This window comes from Mauremys mutica, chromosome 1 (genome assembly GCF_020497125.1).
Source record: "Mauremys mutica isolate MM-2020 ecotype Southern chromosome 1, ASM2049712v1, whole genome shotgun sequence".
Taxonomy (NCBI): Eukaryota; Metazoa; Chordata; order Testudines; family Geoemydidae; genus Mauremys; species Mauremys mutica.
Genome location: NC_059072.1, coordinates 54,887,461 through 54,911,331, shown reverse-complemented (window position 1 = coordinate 54,911,331; position 23,871 = coordinate 54,887,461). Strand labels below are relative to the sequence as shown.

At 40.3% G+C, this 23,871-nt stretch overlaps 1 protein-coding gene across 1 annotated transcript in view; it reads right to left on the bottom strand.

Moving 5' to 3' along the window:
• Window positions 1-23,871, bottom strand: part of PDZRN4 (PDZ domain containing ring finger 4) — a 386,159-nt gene that overhangs the window by 274,116 nt on the left and 88,172 nt on the right. The gene's annotated exons all lie outside the window — the stretch shown is intronic.

Below are 23,871 nucleotides of genomic sequence, written 5' to 3'. Positions count from 1 at the left end.
GTGCTGATGGAGCTCATCATCCTCACTTAGAAATGGACTAATCACTGACTCATTAATAGGACCCCTTGAGACAGTGCATGTGCAAGTCACATATTTGTACATAAAAGTGACTAGCTATTATTTTTATTTGAATTACTGTAGCTAGGAGCCCTAGTCATGGACCAGGACCCTACTGTGCTAAATGATCACTTGACATACCATTGCAAAAAAATGCACATGGAAATGTACTCAAGCAATTGCACACACATTTTTGTGAGCAGACCTTGGGCTTCCCATTTTGACAATCTGGCCCTATAATATTCATTTCTAAATAGAATCCTTCCTAAGCCCCTGTTGGAGATTTAAGCCAAAATTCTTATCTCCGGGTAAATGATCATTTCTGTGGGTTTACTTAAGTGTACTTGGAAGTAGAATTTAGCCCACAGTATTTATCAAACTGCACTGTTGTTCCACATTATACTGCATATCTTTATTTCTATGCCTATTTGTATTCTAGAGCTGTAGGTAGCTTTCCTCATGCCAACACTCATAACAGCTAATTTGTATGGAAATCTAAGGCACAACATTTGAAAAAAGTAATAAACCAACAAATAAATCTGAGCAAAGGCAAACAAACAATAGTAACTCAGAAATACTGCTTTGCATTCCAAAAGCCAAGGGTTCTATTTAAACTCTAAGGGAGCACTAAGTTGTGATGTAGATTTTGCAGCATTAAAGGTTCTCATTTATTATCACTCTTATGCTCTAAACTGACTCTGAAAAAGTGAGTGGAATATTTTTAACTAGATAGGTATGAAGAGGGACTTGTTCTCATAGGAACTGCATGTGGAGGGGCATTTTAGGTCTGATGTCATGCAGCATTGAGGATTGGGACCTGCTTCTCCTGTCACATTGTTCCCTCTACCACATGCCAGACCCTCCACATGTCCAGGGATACATGCATGGAGTCAGCTAGGGACAAGGCCAGGTTGCACATAATTCCCACTGGCAATTAGCAATAGCCTATTTAAATGCCACTGGTGATTGCATTAACTTTTGTGTGAAAGTCTTTCAAGGGAGACGTACTGGGAAAAGCCCTGGAAGCCCTGACGTCACACAGCAGGTAAATATCAGAGATATGGCTAGACCAATAACGCCATCAAAACTGTTTTTTGATGCAAAATTGAGTTTTTTGACTAAACAATTTTTTTCATAAGTGTCTGGTTAGTGAAGAAATTTTCCATTTTTCATCAATAAGCTGAACACCTGGCCAAACCCAAAATATTTCTATTTGGAAATGCTACCGTGGTGTCTCATTCCTTAGGGGAGTAGAAGTTTGGGTATTTTGTGTTCCTATTCTCATCTCTAGTCCATTTTCCCAGAGTGCACAGCAAGATGGGAGAACACAGTACATCATGGGGGATGTAGTCTAGCTAGCGAGCTTGGCCCATACAGCAGAATGGGGCATGAGGCACCCAAAATAAAATTCCCATGAGGCATCAGTTTTCAGTCAAAAAAGTTTTCAGACACATTTTTTGGTTTTCGATTTTTTTACCTGATCCTATTCTTTGCTCCCCTCTCTACACAATGCTCTTTCTTCTGGTAGTTTTCATTTCCCTCACTTTGTCTTAAACTGGTTTCTTCTCTATTTCTCACACTTCCCAAGCTAGCTCTTACACTTCTCTCTCTGTCTCTTCTTTCTATTCCTCTATCTAATATCTTTCCTTTCCCACCCCAAATATCTCTTCACCATGAACATAAGCCTGAGATTTCCCCAGTATTTCCTTCCTATTTAGATTGGACCACACACTCCTGAAACATTAAAATGTTCTTTAAAATGGCCTGCTTGCTAGCAATCTCTTCTTTGAAACTCCCTCCCCAACCGTCCATCATGTAGATCTCACCTAGAGGATATGATTCCTTAAATTTAAGAATATATTATTTCTTTTGCTTTAGAGGAAGCTGCTGTAAGTGTGTATGTCAAACACAATTTTTACTTTCAAAAACCTCTGCAATAATTGCAAATATATTTGAAGGCTTTAGGAAATGGGTAAGACTGAGAAAAGCTCTGTCTTCCTTTGTGCTTTTTCCTTTCCCTTCTCCTGCAGTAGATTTTATTGTCAGAATTAAATATGAATCTTGCGAGTAAAATACACTTGTGTTGTACGATGCAGACATGTTGCAAAGGTATAAGTCTCTGTGAAGAATCTAAAGCAAGGCATTTTATTCTACATAATTGCTTTACAACTCACTTATGATATCAGAAAACAAGTCCCTGTTTACCTGCAATAGTTTTGCAGTCTACATTTTTAGCTTTAGAAACTTATTTTACTGGATTTATTTTGCAGCACTGTACCCCTCTGTATGACATGCAAAATGAATAATTAAAGAGATAACCATGAAGCACTACAGAAATTAATTTTAACAGGAGAAACAGGATCAGAGAACAGATCCTACAATGCATTTTACCAAAAACACCTTTAGCCATTTCACTAAATAATCTATGTCACATTCTCCTGTAGTCTCCAATGTGATTTCCTTGTGATTTCCAGGATAAAGTATTTCTGTCATTTCTAGGGTATTATGCTAAAATCGGTCTTGTTCTAAAGCTGAAATTCTCCTCTCCCACAACAAAAAAACCTTAGCCAAAGACCCCTAAGAAGAATGAGAAATCACTTTAGAAAATTAGTGACAGCCTGGCCAAAAGTTGTGACAGAAATTAATGTAAGATTGAAAGAATGACTCAGGGCAGGCTCCGTGACTTAGTGATAGCACAGTGAATCACCATGTAAAGGTATAAGGTGCCACAGGACTCTTTGCTGCTTTTACCGATCCAGACTAACATGGCCACCACTCTGATACATGTAAAGGTAAGATTTCAGCATTTTTGTCAATTCTCTTGTTCCCAGCCTCTGAGTACTATAGTGACAATGTGATGTGGACAGAACATCTAGCATTTGGCCTAAGCAATTCCTGTCTGACACAGCACTAATGGGCTCCGGACAGTTATGGTAACTGTCCTATGAGAAGGAAGTTAGTTCAAATTAGGTCTGAGGATATAGGGAAATAAAAAGGAGGTAAGTCAGAGTCCTGGGGCTCTGAGAGGGGGAAAATTATGATTAAGAGCTATATTAATTGGAAATTACAATGTTCTTTGACTTACTGGGTTAAGGTCTCATTACATTTCCAGAAGCTGGGAATGGGTGACATGGAATGGATCACTTGATGATTCCCTGTTCTGTTCATTCCCTCTGGGGCACCTGGCAATGGTCACTGTTTTTGCAAAAAATTCATATTTTATTATAAAATAAGACTAATTGTAACACTCAATTCTTCTAATCAGAAATGTTCCATTGAAAACTGTAATTAAAATTTTGGAAATATCCAAGAACATTACCTTTGAAATAAGATTAATCCTAACCAAAGACATTGATTGGAATGTATTGGAAATGGTACATTACAACAACTTGTCAGGGTATAAAAAACAACAACAGCTGTTTTACTTTGTTGGTTACTACAGATGGGCTCAGCAGTTAATGCTTGCATGTTTAGGCTACAGTACAACTGTGCGGCTAGAGCTCTGGTTCAGTTTCAATGGTACCTAAATCTCAGAAGTTATTCTCATGAGACTGTGCTGGCATTCCTTCTGATTGTGAGCCAATCAGATTCAGCACAGATGAGTACACAATCCATCGTCAGAAGACACTAGACCCCAAAATTCAAAAGGTTCAGACTACTAGTTCCAGCTTTCTCCCATCTCTGCTCTTTTAGTTTTATTGCGTTTCCATAACTAAGATAGAAAACATATAACTAGTTATGAAAGGCAGTAACTTAATTGCTTTATTATTTATTTCAATTTCAAAACAGCAAAAGCAAGTAGTCATGCTATGAAACAATTGCTTTAAAAAGCTCCATTTACCAAAGTAAAGCTTGTCTCTCCCCCCCCCCTTTTTGGTAAATATTGTTATTGTTTGAAAATATACAATAATAGACACAATTATAGCATAAAATGTTACTAACTTATATGAAGTTTCAAGATTTACAACATTTCTTCCATAGAAACAAGATTTACCACCGCAGATTAGATAGATAGACAGATAGATAGATATGACAGAATCAGTCATAAATGGGTGTAATGTAGCAACATCATCATCACATGGGGAAACCTTAGCTAAGGACTAGACAATGTGCTCTCAGTACATAGCTCAGAGTAAAGAGCAATGCACCGCCTCAAAGGATGCAGTGGGAGGCATTGTTCCTCACAGAGGCACAATGTCTCCCAAAGGAGGTGTGAGGAGTAATTTACTAAACCCAATAAAATTATGTAGAATATTCCCCACCCATCCACTGAGCCCACTACCTGTACAGACCAGTGCATTGGGGGAGCCCACTAACTACCCAGTTGCTCCTACATGCAGGAAGCAACTGCAGCACAGCCCAGTCCCTGGACTCTCCCCAGGATCAGGTTCTGGTTCTGTCCAGCCCTTACACTGTCTATGAAAGAGGACAGAAGAGCACCCTAATTGCTTTCTATTCTAACTCCATCATTATTCTAATATAGGTGGAGAACAAAGGGCCAAAATATTGGGGCTGGATGAGAGTGGTTCTGATTGTTTACAGCTAATGTAATTGTATTATATAAAATTTGTAAGATTTTGGCAAGAAGAAAGGTTAAAAATAGGATTGAAATCATCTTTGAAATACTACATATACATTTTACAAAGATTTGTAAAAAGCACACATGATCCAATTCACTCCCACATCAAATTGGGATTGACTTCAGATTGAAGTCAGTGGAAATATTACCAGAGTGAGAATTTTTATACTAGGCCCTGTCCACAGGTCTATCTATCCACATGACAAAAAAAAAAAAAAAAGCTACTTTTTAAAAACTGAATTAACTGAGACTCCTTCTAGGTTACAAGCTAACATGATTGCAAACTGGGTCTATAGTTAGCATTAAAGCATGTTTTAAAACATAATACAGTAGAACCTCAGAGTTACCAACCCCTCAGGAATGGAGATTGTTGGTAACTCTGAAAAGTTCGTACCTCTGAACAAAATGTTATGATTGTTCTTTCAAAAGTTTACAATTGAACCTTGACTTAATACAGCTTTGAAATTTTACTATGCAGAAGAAAAAAAATGGCTTTCCCTTTATTTTTCAGTAGTTTATGTTTAACATAGTACCCACCCCATACTGTATTTGCGTCTTTTTTTTTTTTGGTCTCTGCTGCTGCCTGATTGTGTACTTCCGGTTCCAAATGAGGTGTGTGGTAGACTGGTCAGTTTGTAACTCTGATGTTCTACTGTAGCTAACTCTATTTTTTAGAAAGCATCTCTTTTGGTCATCTGGGTAAACCCTAATTAAAAATCAAAACCAAACCCTCTTACCTTTAGGGCAGGAGTCTTCACTGATTTACTACTGTCACTTGTGTAAAACTACTGGTGCCAGTGACTACACAAACAACAGAGAACAGGGCCGCCTAGAGGATTCGGGGGCCTGGGGTCTTTGGCGGAAGGGGGCCCCCGTCGCCGAAGTGCTGCCGAAGACCCGGCACTTCGGCGTTGGGTCCCAGGGTGGAAGGACCCCCCCACTGCGGGTCTTTGGGGCACTTTGGCGGCAGGTCCTGGAGCGGAAGGATCCCCTGCCGCCGAATTGCTGCCAAAGCTCCGGGGGCCCGGGCCCCACAAGAGTTTTCCGGGGCCCCCAGAGTGAGTGAAGGCCCCCGCTCCAGGGGACCCGAAAAACTCTCGTGGGGACCCTGCGGGGCCCGGGGCAAATTGCCCCACTTGCCCCCTCCTCTGGGCAGCCCCGACAGAGAATAATACACCTAGAGTAGAGCTCTCCAAGATAAAGGAACAAGGGAGGGGCACTTTTGGAAAGGCAGCATTACCACTATGTCTTCTGCAGATGGAAGACTTCAGCCCCCAGGGCTGAAAGCCTAAGCCTTTTACCAGCACTGATTCCACCAAAGAAAATAAAGGAGGAGAAGGGTATTGTTCAAATGGAGTAGGAGAACAACAGTGAAAGTCTACACAAGATGAAGTCTCACCTCCTACGTAACAGTTGATATTTCCTTCATATTATCTTTATTTCATAGTTTGTCTCAAGTGTACTTCCCTATATGCACAGAAACTGCAACACATACTAGAAATACAGGTATGATTTCTTGTCAAAAAGGGTAAGTCTAGTAATACTTCACAAATGACTGGAGAAGCCATTGTGAACTACTGAATTTTATAAATTGGAAAGTGTTCACAACAAAGAAGATTAAGGATAATGCATCACATAATGGATATTGTTTGCTTATTTAGACAAATGCAGTTTAGTTGTAATTGTTTCTGATAATACCACTTAATGTGTTAATACATGTACCATGGTGTATTTTGTAACTATAATATAATTTTAATACTATGAGCCCTCACTATGGATCTTTGATATTAATCTTAGCTGAGAAAGTCAGGAGGGTTCATCTTTTTTATGAAAATGACAAACTGTGCATTAGCAAGATTCTATTCTATTTCTGAGTACTGCACAACACATAATGCTATCATCAATGGAAATTAAACAGAAATTAAGAAATATGAAATAGCTCACATATTTTAGGAAAGTTTATACCAATATGTTTTCTGATATCCTGCATAATCAATCTAGGTCTGTTTCCACCTACTCTGTTGCCACCATCCGGATCATTTGCAACAACAATTAACAAATACACCCTGAAGCATCAGGAAAGACAGCTCTTATAAAGAGAATTTTGGAAATGGCTTTTTAAAGAGATGTACATTTAATTTTTTATGTTATTAACAACATAAGAATGGTCATACTGGGTCAGACCAATGATCATCTAGCTCAGCATCCTGTCTTCCAACAAAAACAATGAAGAGTCCTTGTGGCACCTTAGAAACTAACAACTTTATTTGGGCATAAGCTTTCATGGGCTAGAACCCACTTCATCAGATGCATGGAGTGGAAAATACAGGAGCAGGTATAAATACATGAAAAGATGTGATCTGCCTTACCACTTGTGAGGTCAGTCTAATGAGACAATTCAATTGACAGCAGGATACCAAGGGAGGAAAAATAACTGTTGAAATGGTAATGAGAGTGGCCCATTTCAGACAGTTGACAAGAAGGTGTGAGTAACAGTAGGGGGAAATTAGTATTGGGGAAATTAGGTTTAGGTTTTGTAATGACCCAACCACTCCCAGTCTTTATTCAGGCCTAATCTGATGGTATCCAGTTTGCAAATTAATTCAAATACTGCAGTTTCATGTTGGAGTCTGTTTTTGAAGTTTTTGTTGTTGAAGAATTGCCACTTTCAGGTCTGTTACTGAGTGACCAGGGAGACTGAAGTGTTCTGCTACTGGTTTTTGAGTGTTATGATTCCTGATGTCAGATTTGTGTCCATTTATTCTTTTGCATAGAGACTGTCCAGTTTGGCCAATGTACATAGCAGAGGGGCATTGCTGGCACATGATGGCATATATCACATTGGTAGATGTGCAGGTGAATGAGCCCCTGATGGTGTGGCTGATGTGGTTAGGTCCTATGATAGTGTCCCTTGAATAGATATGTGGACAGAGTTGGCATCGGGGTTTGTTGCAGAGTTTAGTTCCTGGGTTGGTGTTTTTGTTGTGTGGTTGCTGGTGAGTATTTGCTTCAAGTTGGGAAGCTGTCTGTGAGGACTACCCTGTCCCCCCAGGTCTGTGAGAGTGAGGGATTGTCCTTCAGGATAGGTTGTAGATCCTTGATGATGCACTGGAGAGGTTTTAGTTGGGGGCTGAGGTGATGGCTAGTGGCATTCTGTTACTTTCTTTATTGGGCCTGTCCTGTAGTAGACACTTACCATCTTGGCTAACAGTCATTGATGGCCTATCCTCCAGAAACGTATCTAATTTTTTTAACCCAGTTATACTTTTGACCTTCATAACATCCCCAGGCAATGAGTTCCACAGGTTGACTGATTTCACTTCACTGCAAAGATAACTGAGTAACAAAGTAGGTTGTCATTCACAGCACTCTGACTGAAATACAATGCAATGCATTTAAAAAACAGACAGGGAGCCATATTGCAAATAGAGACACAACACATCACAGAAGAGCTACAGTTCCAATTAGAATGAAATCAGCCACTCTAGGCAATAAAACAACAGGAGGCATCACAACATCGATACCTGAGAAATACTGCCACTTGTTATCTAACCATATAGCTCACTCAAAACATTACCCAGGAGATTCAGAGCCAGTCTAAACACTTCAGAAACGATCCAAAGCCGTATGGCGCTAGATTCTTTCATACCTCAGGAGTAAAAGTTAGCCAGTCTTATGACAAACTAAAATGATTTATTATCACAAGGCAGAACTAATGCATTCTGCTTTACAACTCTCCTGGTAGTCTAGGGGAGATGCTGCATTTATTACCAACAGTACATAATGCCCATTGCCGAGCTCTGTATTATTCATAAGACTGGCTTTTTTGTGCCATCATAATGCTGATAAATTATGAAAAAATGCATATTTTATTTCAATTTCTAACATGTTTTGGTACACATATCAATAGATCATGGTGCTGCGAGAGGAGTAAGCATTATTGCTGACAGTGGTTGACATGCTCACCTCAATAAAGACAAAACAAAAAGGCTGCAGAGATCATCCTAACTCATTTCTAGCATTTCAGATAAAAAATGCCTCATCCTTCCTGTTATAATAGTTGGTGGGGGATTTGCAGAAATGTCAATGCTGCAGGAGGTGGGGGGTCTACCTTCTGAAACGCAGCGAGCAATATTTATAATTTTCTCTCCAAATGCACAGGGAGCTCTCACAGCTAACAGCAAGGCTGTCTAAAATGAATCTTGTCTCTTTGAACAAGGTGCAGCAAGTCTAATTTCTGAAGCTCTTCTATTATACTCATTTGTATTGTGAATCACAACTCAGATGTTGGTGGGCAACACAACTATGAATACGTTCAGGGTTGGAGAGAGATGGTGTGGAATTTTCACACTCATTGACAATGCTCTATTTCCTCCTTTCTTCCTCCCCCTGGTGATTTTATGGTGATCTTTTTTTTAAAAATAGTAAAGTTTAGAGATTGGCAAGCTCAGTTAGACATAATGCAAACGTACACAGCCCAAGTTCCTCTACACGGTCCTCCACTGCTCCTTAATCCTGATTAGGACAATTCATGTTAATCTTCCACAAAAATTGTTCAATTGTTTGTTGAAGGGCGGTCAGTGTTAAACATGAAGATATGAGCAAATGTTTATTAAAAATGTCTGCTGAGGCCATTATATCTTTTCATAGTAGCCTAGACCTGACCTAACATCCTCAGTGCTCCCCATACTGCAGCATTCTACATTTTTAGTGGTTTCCACCATTCACGTAGAACACTGTAATATACCTTTATTAGAACACACACACAGTTTCTAAACCTGGCAGAAAAATATCAGCCCTTTCAAATCATAAAGAGTCTAGATTACTTTCCTTTATGGAAGGCAGAGATCTTACACTATAATCACTATATTTTACACTGGTTTTGGCTTTCTGATGTTGGCTACTACACTTGTAGCCAGAAAAATTGAGTGTACTCATCCAGCTACTGATTTTTATCTTAAAAAACTTAGAATTTTTTCATGGTAACATTGACTGAAATATCTTATGCAACATAAAAACACTATTTTAATTTGTAGTGCAAATATAGCATGAGAGAGGTGAGCCCTTTTATCTGTGAAAAAATAGTGTGTGTGAAAGAGCTATACTGACATATGGCCATAGCTTTTAGATCTATGAGACCATTAACATAATTGGCTTTTGCATCAGATGGAAGGTTGTTTGCCTTAAAATCCTAGCAGCAGACTAAAATGTCTAATATCCTTTTATTCTACATAATTTCTAAAAATAATATAATCCCAACCTATATAAACAGGGTTTTGTATTTTGCATTCAATGAGTTGCTAATCTTTAAAGGGGAGATTTATTTCCTTTAAATAATGTTTCCTGTCCAGATCTCTAGGAGTGGATGAAGCCCTGGCATGTGACCTTAGGGATCACAACTTGAGCTGCTCTATAACCTTAGTTTGTTTTGAAGTCACAGTTAAGTCCCTAATAGCAGGACCTCCTTACATCACAAAACCATCATGTGCAATTTGGCACAGCACTGACGAGCATGGCAAGTCAATTATCCATCCACCTGTTCAGAGCATACTTAACCTATAAGTAAGGCTGAGGTGACAATGAGGACAATGCAAAAAGCTCACCATCTGGCTCGGAGTGCCTTACCTGGCCTATGAATAAAGGTTTTAGGGTTATGATACTCAAAAAATTAACTCAATCTTAACAAACATTTCACAGCTACAAGCCTGCAGGAATAAAATATAGACTTATATGCACACATGCTTACACAAATTTATACACACGCACAAGCTATTGAGAGCATTCTTTCATTACCATAAATAATAAATCAAAATATAATGCAATCAACTACACAGCCTAAGCTACTTCTAATATGAACCTTTACTAGTTAGGCTGGGATATTCTGCCACCTGGTGGTAAACATGTGGGTTGTTGCAAACACAAGCAGAGAAGTTTCAGCCCTAGAGGTTCTCATGAGTGGCTGGTATCACTTGTCTCTGCATCTAAGGGTCATGAGTTATTTCCTATACCAAGGCATGGGGGTAATACTGCTGTGTGAACCTACTGGAAGTTTTGAGTGATTAGAGGCACAGCCATTCCACAGACTTTACAGTAAAATAGGGTTCTTCTGCCATGCCCATTTTTGGGCATATATATAAATATATTTTAAAATAGTGTATCATGAATTATACGTTATAAAAGTATACATAAATTTGTGCATTTATAGCACAGAACATCTGAGATATATACCATATACAGCATGAAAGTACATTTCCCGTTATATGCATTATTTAATATAAATATTATCCTTATTATAACTTTTTTTTTATAATAATCTCATTTAAAATTGATAAAATTGACAAGACTTCATGCCTGCATAATGCTTTTTTTAAGTAAAAGTTTGTTTCTTATTAAATAGAAACAATTTCAGTACCATCTGGTAAAGTTTATAAAATAAATGTGTAATACTTTTCATGAGATTTGTTGGTTTTCAATATTAGTTAATGAGGCCTACTCTCTAATGTCAGCCAAATGACAAGTATGTTGAAATGATAATTTCCGAAAATATTCTTATGGTTTCACAACAGTGTCATCAACTCTTGTTATTTTATCCCAACTCTCATGGTATTTGTTTTTTTTCTAAAATCACCAGCTACTGGAATCAGATTACATGAGTACCTCAACTTTCATTTTTAAAAAAGTAAATTTCTAGCAGATATCACTGCAGAGAAAAGCTTGAAAATAAGTCTTGAGAGCACCCAAAAGCAAAATGTTGTGGTTCTTTAAAAACAATTCCACATGATTTTAAGCCAATCTCATCATTTTCTGGGGCTTGACTCATGATTTTTTGAATGCTTAAGGTTGACAATACTATCAGAAGAAGAGTAAGAGACCTCTCCAATGAAGTCTGACATGGATCATACAGGTTTCAGAACCTTTATCATTTTTTAGTCTTAGAGAGTTTAGTTTCCAGTTTGTGAATCACAAAAGTTTCCAGTAAAATTCTCCTCCAACGTGTGCATCTAACAGACCTCTATCCATAATTCCCCTTGGGAAACTGGCTAATCAGTTTACAGCTGAGCTGCTGGAGGGTTAGGGTGAGGATACACTGTTGGAAGTGAGGATCCCTGGCTAACTGGGAGATATGGGAGAGGTCAGGATTCTTGCAAAGAGCCAGTGCCAACCCGACTCTTCTCTGTCAGGAATATCCCTGGTTCCCTCAGACGCCCTACTATAGGTAGCTGACATGTCCTGCCACCTCCTCAATGTCAAACCACACCTTCATCAGGACTAGGAAGACATGTCTCAGTGGGAGTTATACCACTTGCTTTGAATTCAGAAGAAGGCACTGTTACACCAGAATCAGACTGCTCACGTGGGGAGTTATACCAGTATAACTATAACAGTACAGTAGGACGAGTAAATTTCCTCACGTAGACAAGTCCAAAGTTAAGGTCCTCTCCTACTGTTCAGAGGAGTAATAGGTTGGTCAGGAAGGTGTGTGGGTCATTCAAAAAAGGAGGAACAGGTCTGTGTAGGAAAGTGAGGCTCTTGCTCTGGAGAAGAATGAGAGGGACTCTGCTTCTTTCTCAGTGTGGCATTCTCAGGACAAGTATGCTTATCCTGAGGTACCTGAGGGCTAGAGTGTTGTCTAAGTGAGACAAAGAAGAGTAAGAAGCAAAAGTGAACAATTCTGTTTAATACAAACTCTTAATAAATCTGTAGTAGGTGGGTAAGAAACAGATGCACATCCTATGTATTTTATGGAATCACAGCATTGCATTTTCCTCATTACAAAAATAGTTACATTAAAAAAAATGAACAGAAGATAATCTATTTCAATAACAATGGAACAACCTATCATCAATTAATGAGGGAACATGTCAAGTAAAGAACAAAGTGGCATTAGAATGGTCAGTTGAGTCGCTGAACATTTGTAGTGCTTTATAATTAAGAAAGATTCTGAAAGGGGTAAAATCATAATGACTACATATTTTGTTTTACTGGAGATATGATGTTAAATTTCTACGACTTCTTAGAACGCTAGAACGTACCCAGAAAAATGTGCCATAAATGGCAATGGAGTGTATCTGTAAATAGATATTCTCCCATGTAATGTAATGAAAGAAAAAAACAACATTAACCATTTATATATTGCCTGACATGAAGAATCCCAATCCACTTTACAGACCTACTTAAATAGAACAGTGCACATTGATCACTTCCTATCCAGTTTGAAAGGTAGCCAGCTCTCAGTAGAATGTGGTAGCTGCAACAAATAGTAACACAACATAGTGTATGTCAGAAAGCAAAGAATATATATTGAAACTACTGGAGGCATGTAGCTAGGCAGAGTGTAATTACCTAAGTTGGAATTTAGCCAGTTCACTTGGGATAACACCCCTGATCTTGTGAAAGTTGCTATGGGTTTTTAATTACCACAAGGGGTCAAAGGTCTCAGTTTTACATTTAATCTGAAAGATAACAGGTCCAACACTGCATTGAACCCTGCCACTGGTTGGGTTAATACTGGCTCAAAGGGAAGAATGCCACTTGGGGCTATTCATATTGATAGCTCCAACACAAAAGTTAAGTGCAAGACATCAAATTAAACTCATTTTTCTTTACATAGCGAGTTGATTAACCATATTTTTTCAATGAATGTATGCATCTTTTACACAAATATTTTATAAGTCACAAGCTCATTCGTATCTGCCAGTGTTAATTCAAACTGCACTTCAAAGTAGTAATTAGTAATGTAATTAGTAATCCAACAGCTTTCTGCAGAAAAGACACCTATCACAAAGAGCATCACAACGAAAACAAAATTCCACAGTGGATAGAACTCAAAGCAATAATGAAACACACCAGAGATATGTTCAGTATAAAAACAGATCACCTGCTGAGGGAAATACCAGCTGTAACTTTACTCATTAGGGCAGCCCACGCTTCACTCTGTCACTCAAGAGTGAAGTGATCACCCTAAATCACAACAATAATGTGTGTATCACACTCCCAAGAAGTGATTTATGTGAAACTGCTGAATTTCCTACCCCTTGCATTCCAAGCAAGACCATCTGTCTCACAAGCTAATAATAATCTGAAGGAGGCCATGCTGTACAGCTTATTTCCACAAAGACTATTTGATACAGAATGTCTGTATGAACCCATACTGTACACTCAGAAGGATTCAAAAGGTTAATAAATGGCAATAGTGGTTCCATTAAAGCACTGCTTGCTAAATTTGGCCTCTGGAGCCCACTGAATAAGAGTATTCAAGGAAATTTAAAACATACCAAGTATCAAAATACTATGTTTTAATTTAGAATGTTGTATATATAAAACTTGGCATGCTACTTCCTTGATTGTCCATGGAATGTTAATATTTGTAACAGTTTTAAATAATATGCTCACCAGTGTTTTTGCTGTTGTTTTAGGGACTTTGAGAGGAAGAGTCCACCATGCACTTGAGTGCAGCAGAGCTCTACTTCACCAGACCCATCCCCTCCTTAACAGTCCATAAACCTAGGATTGAGACTCCCAACACAGCACCGCAGATTCAGACACACAGCAGCCATTAAACTTAATGGAAAATAGGAGGCTAAATTCTCTAGACTGCTTTTGAAATCTCAGCCATAGTCCCTGAGTTTTTCTCCCCCTCTACCTATAGCTTATGGCCCTCCTGAGCATTACCTCCTACTACAGCTATGTTTACATTGGCTATGTCCATATTCAAGTAAAGGACCATTTACATGCTTACATATGGTCGCCATACCCATGCACAGTGTCCACATTAGGCAGTGCTGGAAGGACACACTGCTGCTGACGTTACGTGTCGTTAGCACTACCATTTCAGGGATGGTATCCCAGGGTTCTGTGCATCACAGGGAGACATTCTAGGAACTGCTTTGCTGTGTGTTGTCAGTACTGTCCTGCATCTTCACATAGTTGCCACTGGCAGTTCCTGATCACATCGCCCCTTACAATTATTCCTTGCTGAACTTGGTGGAAAACAGGGAACAAGGGGATGATAATCTGGTTCTACTCCTGCTCCTTGTTGTGGAACAAAACAGTTATGCTCTGGAGCAGGCAATCGGTGAGATGCTAGATGGAATTTGGTCAGAACTTGCTGACATGGCGAAGACACCTGACCTTGAGGGTTACTGCCAATTCATTTGGCTCACACGCAGGGGCGGCTCCTGGCCCGAGCACGCCAAGCACGTGCTTGGGGCAGCAAGCCGCGGGGGGCGCTCTACCGGCGCCGCGAGGATGGCAGGCAGGCTGCCCTCCGCGGCTTGCCTGCGGAGGGTCCGCTGGTCCCGCGGCTTGTGGGAGGTCCGCCGAAGCCGCGGGACCAGCGGACCATCTGCAGGCAAGCCGCAGAAGGCAGCCTGCCTGCGCTGCTTGGGGCGGCAAAATTCCTAGAGCCGCCCCTGCTTACACGGTACAGATATGGCCTGGGATGGACTGTCACTTCTGGTTCAGGAGAATCAGACAGTATGGTGGAAACCTGGAATGCAGTGGCTGCAGAACTTCTGAATGAGGAAACAGACCTTGATGGAGCTGTGTGAGGAGCTTGCCAGAACACTTGATTCAGTGAAGCCATTCTGGTGCAGAAGTGGATGGCTATTGTCCTGTGGAAGCTGGCAACACTAGACAGCTATTGGTTTTATGCAAACCACTTAAGGAAACATGCTGTCAGGGTCATGCTTGTGCAAGTTTGTGAGGCAATTAACACTGACCTACCCACAAGTCTCTGTCATAACAAGCGTTCCAGAAGTAACAGCTGGATTTCAGAGGATGGTGTTTCCAAACTCTGCAGGGACCACTGATGGCACACATGGCCCAATACTTTGCCCACCACAAGGGGCAAGTGAGTATGTGAACCAAAATGGTTACTGTTCATTCAGTCTGCAAGGCTTGGTGGGCCACAGAGGTAAATTCATGAATTCAAAGCACTGGAAAAGTTAATGACACCAAGGTGTTGATAAGTTCAGGGTTGTATTTGAAGGGGGTAGAAGGGACTTTATTCCCCAGAAATGTATTGTTCTGTAGAATGTTACTTTGGGGACCTTGCCTACCCACTCCTAACTTGGCTCATGAAACCATACCCCAACATCAATGGCCCTCGAAAAAGGGAATTCAGTTACAAGCTAAGTAGCTGCAGAATGGTCATGGAGTATATGTTTGGGAGACTGAAATCTCATTGGCCCTGCCTATGCACTTGGCGTTTGCCACATTGGCATCCAGACATTCATATAATTCTCACCACTGCACACTCTCTATGTTTGTGAAGGTAAGAGGGATTCTTCCATCCTAAGGACAAGTCTGGTTTACAAACTCTGTACTGGCAGCCAGATCCCACCCACATGCACACTGGTCCTAGTTCCCGGCGGGCAAGGCAAATCATGGATGCTGTAAGTGCACGCATCTTGCTGTAAGTGTACAGCAGGGTGGCAGAGAATGACATCTGCCTATGCCAAGAGACACCTTCACAGCAGCTGGCAAAGCACAGGAGGCAAGATTGGCACATGGGGATACATAGCTTTGTGATAGTTTAGTTCTCCTGTAGCTGAAGCTCATCAGCCATTTGTTCCTGTCACACTGCACACATTAAAGATAATTATAACAGGGCATGTTCACTGGTTTATCACCTTAGAGCAGTGGCTCCCAGACTTCAACAACCTGTGAACCCCTTTCACTAAAATGTCAAGTCTCGCAAACTCCCTCCTAAAAATAAATATTTCCAGGGATTTTCTCCTTTATCTGAGTATAAATTATAAAAGCAGTGATCTGGGAAATATAAAATTTGTTTTTATGACATGCATATTACACACTATTTATTATTATTTATCATAACAGTATTTTTATTACATTATGAAAATGGCAACACTCTTCCAAGATCTCACTTTCGTAGCTTGTATCACTTTGAATAAGCCTGTTATAAGACAAGGCTCCTATGTTTCATCAAGGAGTATCAGATGTGAAACATCATGAAGGTATTTAAGAAGCCAACTCAAAGAGTTCCTCCTACACAAGCATTCAGGTCTTGAGCAGTCCAGGCAGACAATGCACATTACAACAAAGCTTAAACTTGTTCTTCATAATAATTGGGGGGAAAAAACAATACTAACTGCCTATTTAATTTTAAAAACAGCAAAAAATATCCACCTCCCTTTCCATTTCTTATAAGGAGTCTTGAAGTTTAAATCTCCTCAGTGTGATAGATATCCTTGCTTTGATCTGCTTAGCGCTTGGAAGTCCAGGGGCTCTGGGCCAGGGCTGCCCAGAGGGGGGGTGGGGGCAAGTGGGAAAATTTGCCCCAGGCCCCGCAGTGGCCCCCACAAGAATATAGTATTCTATAGTATTGCAACTTTTTTTTATGGAAGGGGCCCTGAAATTGCTTTGCCCCAGGCCCCCTGAATCCTCTGGGCAGCCCTGCTCCGGGCTGCTGGCCAGCTCTGTCCGCCATTATGGAATTTTTTTCCCGAGAATCCCCTGTAATATTTCGCGAACCCCCAGCGGTTCACAAACCTCAGTTTGGGAACCACTGCCTTAGAGTTGCGTTTGTGCAGTGGAGGGTGGCATTGCACAATACTTTTGTCTTCACTATTCACGCTTGTTTACAAACATCTGTTATCAGGAGCATTTGATCTCTCTTAATCACCTCATCAAAAAGTTTGCTGGTGGGGGGTGGTGGAATTACAGTAGGGTGACCAGACAGCACGTGTGAAAAAGCAGGACAGAGGGTGGGGGGGTCACAGGCACCTATGTAAAAAAAAGCCCCAAATGTCGGGACTGTCCCTATAAAATCGGAACATCTGGTCACCCTAAATTACAGCCATTCTTTTTTTTTAAAAACTGTTCATTGTCAGAGGTGCTAACTGCACTTAGCGACTGTTCTAGTGCACTAATCCCATGTACGGTCAAGTTTGGGGCGGGTAGTAAGCAAAGGTAGTAGCAGAGGCTGTCATTGCCTGTATTGTCACTGGAACTGTGTTGCAATTTTCTGCATGCAAGTTAAGCCATCTAAACCTCTTCTGTGTTGAAGAGCTCTGCTGCTTTCTGCAAGCACATAACACTAACTGCACTATCCCCATCCCTCCCTATAACCATTGTTGCAGAAGGCCACAATTTTCAGCATTCCAGGAATGCGGCTGTTAGACTATTCTTGGGTCTCAGCCAACTTTTGCAGCCCATGAAGAAGGAGCACAGACTACTAATGGTAAGATACTCATGCTAATGCTTTTAATAATTTAAAATGTTAATAGAGTGCTTCGGAGTGGAAGGGGCAGTTCCTTCCGGGGGCTACATTATCACGTTGCACTTTCTTCTTTAAAGGCTGGCCAGCATTCAGAGAACATAACAGTTCCACAGAATGGAAAAGAGAGGTGCCTTTCCAGTCCTGTAGGGGAAATCCCTCAATCTAGACCAGTCAGATGTTTCTGCTAACTGTCACCCCTCCACATATCGCTGAATGGAGGGGTTTAGTCAGCTAGGAAAGTGGACCAAGGTTTTGTTGAACCTCAAAATCCAGCTAGAGTTTCTGCTGCATCAGAAATTTTCTGAAATATGCTTACAGGACAGAGAGGCAATTCAACTGGAAATTGACTATAATCTCAGCTAGTACACGGCATTTCTGTGCCAAGGGAAATACAAACCACAAACACCACTCACCCACCAGAAAATCCTGCGATCACCAGAACATCCTGCTCCAATACCTTAACAACAGTGAAACGGACAGGGAAAGAGACACTCACAAACTTCATTTGGTTTCCTGAAGTTTCAGATCAGCACCACTGCAAAGGGACACTGGACTGTGTTTATCCAACCACCAGACCAGCTCCTTCTCTTACCCCCGTTTCCCTGGGCTAAGTGCAGGGAGAGGCCACGCAACAGAGACAGGGATGATAAAAATGTTGTAATTTTCCAAGGGAGAAAGGACTGCCGTAACTTTTCCTCAGAAAACCAAAGTGTTCTACAAGTGTGTTCTGTTTCCTTCTCCCTCCCAGAACAAACTCCACTCCAGCACAAACTTCCCTGATCTCCCTCCCCACCAGTTCTCCACAGCTCCTGATTGTAAGGGAATGGTAAGACTGGGGGTGTAATTCAGGGACAAAAGACAGCTGTTACTTTTAGACAACCAGCTGTATCTTTCCTACAACTGTCCCATTCCCAACCAAGATCTTTCTCACCCACCCTCTCCCTTCCCCTGGTCCACACAGTCCCAGGACCATCACTGCCCGACTGTTGGCCAAGAAATACATAGACACAGGAGAAATACGATTTCTGATTAATAATCTGTTTTTAAGATATAGCTTTAGCCAAATGCCTAACAGAAATAAATAAAATCATTGATTTATAGCTGTGTCTTGCTCAGGGACCATCTCTGGATAGAGCAGAGCAGGGATTAGCTGTGGAGGGGGGGAAAGTTGGAGGAATTTGATAAGGGGATGGGACATGACAATGCTGTGGCTTCAGCACTGCAGCTTAAACACACAGAGACATAGCAATGTATGGCATATTATCCTGGGAGGAAAAATCAGTGCACAGTACTTCAAATGCCCTGGATCTTAAAATTAGAAATCTAGCATCAGAGTAAGTGGGGATATTGATGGGGAAGGTGGAATTACACTCTAATTTACCAGCCTCAGCTGTGGATTCCTGATGTGGCTTGGGGTCCTCCTCAGTTTAGTTAGGGGGCTCTTCCCCAACCAGCTTGTCAGTGTAGAGGTGCAGAATTACAAGTTCCTTATCCTCCAGGTCTTCCTGGGCATCCTTGCTACCTCTCTGCCCTGACATTGATCAGCATCCCATCAGACAATGAGGCCAGCAGGTTTGGGGAAGGGGCCATGAGCCACTTCATGCTCTACACTGGGAACCCTTGACAGCATCTGGTCAAGCTCCTTGTAGAAGGGGACTGAACGACAAACTCCCCCACCCACCCACCCACCAAAAGCGACTATTGGAGTCTTATGTCTCCTGTGCTTGATGCATTCCCTGCCCTGGGCCACAGTCTGCCAACTGCCCACTGACTGCTCTAGCCTTCATGAAATTTCTGGTACAGGTGTATGCTCCTGCCACTCCAGGCAAAGTCATGGAGGATGGCGCACTCTGACCACACATTGATCAGCACCTGAGTGTGGTCGGCAGATAGGCTGCTGCTCTCGGAGCATGATCCATGTTCACCTGCAATGATCTAAAGAGTGTAGCGGCATGCTACTACTGGTGAAAATGTGGAGCCAGGGATCTTTGTAGATTGGCTAAGGGTCAGAAAGAAAAGGGTTCAGTGCATTGTGGGAATGAGAGTGGAAGACTATTGAAATTCAAGACCTGGTACACACTCTTTACCCCAGTCCACACAGCAAACTGGCATGGGACCGTACCACAGCCTCAGGTGTGAGCCCACCTACACTCCTCAGGCGTGCTTGTTTACCCGCCCTCTAGTTACCTTCAGAAACGTGCTTCTGGAGTTTAGATGTGCACAATAGAAGGGTTATGGCCCAACCATGTGCATGAACATGTGTATAGCCACTAGTATAGAAGTACCCTCTGGGGCGTGAAAATCATGCCACTCTTCAGGATTACAAACCACCAGTGCCTTTCTCTAACCTTTTGTTTAAGAAAAGAAACTTACAACCTTTATTGTGGCACTATTCTAAAATGAACAATGGAGGTAATTCTAGAGGTCAAATGTATTTTTCCAATAACGACAATCCTAGAAATCAGAGGATATTTATTCTGCAAGGGCTAAAATAAATTAATCGTCTCAGGAGCACCAAAAAGAATAATTCAATATAACTTTGAATTAGCAAACCATTGAACATCACAGACTTGCACAAGACAATAAAATGAATACATTAGGAAAGATAACCCAGCAATGACTGGAAATATCACAGAGATAGGGTCCTTACTTTTAGATCTCCATGACTGGTACATTCTAGAGTGGTCACTATTCTCTGTTTCTAATGGGTTCTTCTAATGTGCAGTTGTCCTTATGTTAAATTGTGTCATATTTAGTTGTTATGTACTGAACTGTAATTTACTTTTTAGATCTCCTCCTATCCTTACCCACATTTTTTTTATTTTATCAAAAAATTAAAATATTTAAACTGACAAACCCCACCTTTTCAAATAAAACCCATTTGAAGTTAATGTAAAGTGGAGGCAGAATATCTCCAGGAGTTTTCTAATAGCTAATGTATTTTTGATGTTGGAAATGTGAAAATAAATATTTCCACGAGAGTGATACAAGTACTCAATGATAATTTTTTATGCTGGATGTATGATATTTTACACTATACTTGTTCTCATACTGTGCATTGCTTCAGCATGTTTACAAAGCGTGCTGTGCAAATGGGAGATAAGGGTATGCGTAGATTTTTGTAAGTGATCTTCTCTAAGAGGCGCTTAGATAAGGCAGTGACCTCTTTAAAGCACTTATAAGTAGCTGCAAAGATTTAACACTAATTTTGTTAGATGAATGGCCTATTATTGGCAAATTGGTTATTTTTTCTAGTATGTCAATCAGGTCAGTTCCAAAATCAATACATGCTATTTGTCAATTACGTTTAGTATGTCTTTACCCTAAACATAGCTCATGAAGAATGCACAAGTCTATTAACAGTATACATTGCAAGTTGTGTTACACATTGTCAGGAAACAAACTCTCTCCATAGGGTAATGAGCTTAAATTCTTAGCTAAAAGAGTTGTACAGAGGAAGCTCAGATGAAAAAAGTGGCAATAAATTACAGTAGCCTTTTAGCCTACAAACTCTTGGAACAATTTTGCCTTAATTTTGCCTTTCCATTATTCCATGTTTAATACCTGCCAGGAGGATGGGTGAGGGAGAACCCCAAAAGAGTCCCTTCTTACAAACAAAATAGGATTATGCCCCACTATTTTGATTATGGGAGATAAATGGTACATCTACTCAGATTACAGGTTTGACAGAAGAGTGGTGGGAATTCATCTTACCTTATATTTCCCAGAGTCTTCAACACCGATGAAAACCAGCTTACTATCAAGTTTACAAAGCCTCCTTTTTGAAGTATTTTATAACAACTCTTCACAGTAATATAAACATATGTAAATAGTGCTTCAGATAATGTAATGTTTAAGCTGCATTACCATGTAGCAATCTAATATGTGTTGCAACTATAAAGATGATAAAAAGGGGCTGAGGGCATATGTGTTTTGTCCATATTTTGAATACTCTCAAATGATAATCGCAAGGCTCACTGAGGGGCACAAGCATTTTTTTCCAATGTAATTGTACTAGAAGGGAAGAAAGCTGACGCTTACTAACATGCTGCATTTTCAATAACTGTTTCCCTTCCAGCAGCAACCGTGAATTGTCACCTCTGATTTATGTTCATTAATCACAATGGCACATGCATGTGAGCACAGATTCAGGTTCCAGGCTGTAGTCTGCAAATGTGATCAATCACAGCTGATTGGCATTTTGAGTCAAACGATAATTGTCGAAAAACAGATGCTGGTTTAGAATGAGGGAAAGGAAACTCAGGTTCAAGGGGGCAGAGCTTTAATTGGCAAGATGAAAACACACACACACACAAACACAAAAAACCCAGGTTGAGAAGCCTGTGAGTTGAGAGAAATGAGAAACCAATTATGCAAAAGCACAGAGAAGCCATTTACAACATCAAGCACTTTTATTGGCTGCTACCCATACGAGCCAATTAAATGAATGCTACTGAAAGATTGCCATGGCTAGTAAGTTATAACCACTGGTTGAAATAATAGTTTAAAAGCCTCTGCATAGTTTCCATTTGTCAGTCTGTGAAGAAATTGATCTCATCTAATGTATTCAGGAGAATAGGACTTTAATTCTAATTACTAATGCTTATTACTAATCTTGTAGAGACTTCAAATGACCCGTAAACACAGACATAAAACAGCGCTGAAAGACATTGGGTACATCTGTAGACGATCTGATAGGAGGATGTCAGATACACACTAAGATTAACTTGAGAAAAACATGGACCATTTGTGAACTCATTTAATAGAGATAGCCAACGCACAAGCAGCATATAAGCAGCTCATGCCTAGGAACTTGCTTCAGTTTCCCTACACAACTAAGAAACTCAGTTATCTATCACCATCCCTCACATTCCTAGTGCCCCATTAGCTTGACCTTTCCGAATATCGTATGATATTCCTTCTGCAGTACTTATGGTGTGGTGACTAGAAATTCCATTAGAAACTATAGCAAATAAATGGCAAGTAACTTGCATTATATTGCTGCATTACCTCACAATAATGCAGCTAAGAGCTTGTGTCACTATTGACAATATTACATTTTTGGTCCATTTCAAAGCTCAGATATTTTACTTTTCTGTGCCAAACAATGCATTACTAAAAGATGGAATACTTCATCTTCAAGAGCACCCTTGTCAAGGGACTTACTGAAGGAAGTTAAATTGTAAAACTAACAGAAGCATTGTATACCACCCAAGAAACAGGCCATAATGACTGACTGTTAATATGCAACACTGTTTCCACATCATTTGGCATTTCCTGTTTTTTATGTTATCCATTTTTTTTAAAAAAGCTCTATTTATTCAGCCTTTGTGGTACATCAAAGATAAAAATGTATCATTTCACAATAAGTCACTGTGTTTTTATTGTATTTTATATTTTATGACTCAAGACAAGCAAGGTTAATAAATCTCCTATACACGCACAAATCAGAAACATCAAGGAAAATCTCAACTGTTGGTAGATAAGTAGGGAACACAATATTAGGCTTCGAAGCAGGAGGAAAATCCATTCAGGTGACAAACCTGGTTATGAGCTAATTACCCACACTTCAAGCACACTGAATTTTTCACTTGTGTAGTAAGAGACACAGGAAAATGTACATGTAATTTTGGGCCCAGATTTGGGCATGCATTTACCATATTTCCCCTTGGACTTAGCCAATTTGCAAGCCGAAGTGGCTAGCTGAACATCCATTTACATGTGCATGTACCCAATTTATGGACCCCACTGTTGTAATTACCCATGTAAATGCAACCATCTACTTTTTCACATACAATTGAACTTTTACCACCTGAAAAAATGACCTGCAACCTCCCTCTCACAATACTGTCCTGTAATGACAGCACTAAAAAGATGGCCCTTTAGCTCTGTATTCACATCAGTTCATATTTCTCTTTGAAAACGTTTAAGAAAAGGTTTTCCTATCTTCAACCTGAATTTACCATAACCCTAATCACCACCTGTGACGTAT